This window comes from Nyctereutes procyonoides, unplaced genomic scaffold (assembly GCF_905146905.1).
Source record: "Nyctereutes procyonoides isolate TBG_1078 unplaced genomic scaffold, NYPRO_anot_genome, whole genome shotgun sequence".
Taxonomy (NCBI): domain Eukaryota; kingdom Metazoa; phylum Chordata; class Mammalia; order Carnivora; family Canidae; genus Nyctereutes; species Nyctereutes procyonoides.
In genome coordinates, this window is record NW_026575047.1 from 1,405,417 (window position 1) to 1,408,585 (window position 3,169).

At 42.6% G+C, this 3,169-nt stretch overlaps 1 pseudogene; it reads right to left on the reverse strand.

Moving 5' to 3' along the window:
* Window positions 1-1,096: 1,096 nt before the first annotated feature.
* On the reverse strand, window positions 1,097-1,840 carry LOC129510503 (40S ribosomal protein S6-like; annotated as a pseudogene).
* Window positions 1,841-3,169: the final 1,329 nt, after the last annotated feature.

The following is a 3,169-nucleotide window of genomic DNA, read 5'->3' on the forward strand; positions in this document are numbered from 1 at the left end:
ATCAACTATAAAAATATAAATCACCCAATTAAATAGAATGAAAGGACTTAAATAGAGATTTCTCCAAAGAAGATACACAAATGGCAAGAAGCAAGTGAGAAGAGGCAAGGCATGCTTATTCATCAGGGAAATGGAAAGTGCTATCTCCCCACTAGGAAGGCGCTAGTAAAAAAGTCAGATAATAACTAGTCAGTGAAGAAGAACAGCCAGGGACATGGGGCGATCAGAACCCCGTGAACTGCACACGGGCCCGTCACATGGTGAAGCGCCCTTCGGACGACAGCGAGGCAGTCCTAACACGGTCAAACCACTGCTTTTCCCCCAGCAATTCCATTCTAGGTTGTACTGGGTGTGTATCTGGGTGTGTATCTGTATCTATCTCTGTATCTCTATCATCTGTCTATCATCTATCTATTATCTATCATCTACCCATCATCTATCTATTTATCTATCTATCCATCTATCCGACTATCTGTCTATCCAAGTATCTATCATCTATCTATCTATCTATCTATCTATCTATCATCTATCCTTCTATCATCTACCCATCATCTATTTATCTATCATCTATCTATCTATCTATCTATCTATCTATCTATCTATCTATCATCTATCCATCCATCTATCCATTATCTATCTATCCAACTATCTATCTATCTATCTATGTATCATCTATCATCTATCTATGTATCATCTGTGTATCATCTATCATCTATCTGTCATCCATCACCTATCTATCTAATCTATCATGTATCTATCTATCTATCATCTATCTATCTATCTATCTATCTATCTATCTATCTATCTATCTATCATCTATCTATCTATCATCTACTATAAGAGAAATGAAAGCATGTCTACACAAGAACTTCTGCATGCATGCTTATACAAGCATGACTTAAATTAGGGAAGACACAGATACAATCTAAATGTCTATCAACTGATGAATGGATGAGCAAGATGCGGTGTATTTGTACAATGGGATACTATCTAGTCATAAAAAGGAATAAGGTGCTCAAACATGTTATAACATAGATGATCCTTTTTTAATTTTTTTAGTGTCTGATCTTATTTATTTTGTCACTTTTAGAAAATCTCATTTTTGACTGGACTCAGACTTAGAGGTAGAAGCTCTCAGATAGGACAGCCTCCATCTCTTGGCAATTTTCTGGTGTTTTTCTTTGGCCTCCTTCATTCTGTTGGCCAAAAGTTTAGCATATCCTGGAGCCTCTTCCTTATTTTTCTCAGTACACTGTTTCTTCAAAGCAATATGCTGACGTTTGTGTTGGAGGACATGCGGAGTCACAAGATGCTGAGTCTTGGGTGCTTTGTTTCTAGGTTTCTGACCTTCTTTGTTTAGGAGCTTTCCAACAACCTACTGGCGGACATGGTCTTCTTTTGACAGATTACAGAGCTTTCGGATTCTGCTGGCCCCTTTGGGCCCCAGGCGACGAGGCACAGTGGTGTCAGTGAGTCCAGGAATATCCGTCTCCCCTTTTTTTCACAATAACCAAATGGAGAACACAGATTGGCATCCACAATGCAAGCCCGAACAGATTTGCACCTCTTCTCTCCAATCCTCCTGGGTCGGTAACAGGAAAGCCCCTTACTCAGCAGCAGGTGGACGCGGCTATGGGTCAAGACACCCTGCTTCATGGGGAAGCCTTGTCTGTCATTGCCACCACTGGTTCGCACCACATCACCCTTGCATTCCTCGCCCAGAGCATCGGCAGCCACTTCTGTGGCCATACGCTTCTCATAAAAGGTGCAGTTTGCACTCATCAGCCACTTCAATGAGTTTCTGGCCGCCAGTGGCTGGGAAGGAGATGCTCAGCTTCATCCTGAAGCGGCCTAGCAGAGATGATCCTTGAAAGCGTTTTGCCGAAAGATGCCGGATACAAAATACGTATTTTATGATCCCATTTATGTGAAAAGTCAGAATAGACAAATTCATAGAGACAGATAATGGACGTGTGAAAGAGAAAATGAGTAAATGAGGATGATTTGGAAGTGTCTTCTCTCCGTCCCCAGCAACAACGGTTGGTTTACCCAAGAGGCACGTTATACTCAGCGTCTTAAGATCATGAGAATTTTTACTGCAGGTTCACTGGCCTTGATTCTACTTTTACACAAATGCAAGAATAGAAGATTTGTTTTAGTGGAGGAAGGGGCCAAACAAGGGAAATGTGAGACAGGGCCCCCCAAAGTCCTAATGAGATGCTCCCTGCTTCATTGGAAGACCTCCTCACCCTGTCCCACCTGCAAGGTAGAGGTTCCCAGAATGGGACAGCAGCCACATGTCTTTTTGGTAAATTGAGAAAATGGTCATCATCCTCAGCAGGGCTGCCCGTTAAGCTGTGGGTCAGTTTCCTCACACCTCAGATCTGGTCAAATCTTTGATCAGGACAGGAGGGTGTGGCAATGTGACACTGCAACAGCTGCAGGCCGACACCACAAGAGGTCTTGTGGGTTCCAGCCTCATGCCTCCGAGGCTACCCTTGTGGAGAAGCCTGGTCTAGCCTGCTGGGGGACCGGTCATCACAGAGGACCTACGACACCATTTGAAACCAGTAAGTCCAGTCTGCCTAACACCAGACATCGGGCACATACCTGTTGGCAGACATCAGCCCGAGCTGGCTCCTTAAGCCTGACCTTAAGCCCAATGCAGTCACTGACATTTTGATGTTTGACTCCCATTTTGATATACCTGTTCACAGAAATTTATTTAAAAATTACAGTTTTGAAGTATTTGTTCTTGAGTTTGGTTACGTTCATTTGACCTCGCTGGAATGTCTATGTGGGATGTTTTCTGTTTCCTTCAGTGGAATTTAGAAGATTATGCTCTTCCCCTGATTTCAGAAGGATTAGCCCTTAACACTGCGTTAGGAGGCAGATCGGTCTCTAAAATATGTGATCTTGGCAGGAGCAAGGTACTGAAATAAAATTTCCCACTCTTGGGTCTACCTCAAAAATCACATGTGGGCTCTTGCCAAACAACATGATAATTTGTTTTATTCAGTTACTTGAAAGGGTTAACAACAACAACAACAGAAATAAAAGTGCCACAAAGGATATGGAAACAGTGACAATGTACAACACATTGTTTTTTTTTTTTTTTTTTCACATTGGGTTTTTGAACACGTGGCCTCAGGGCCTGGCCGACGGTGGT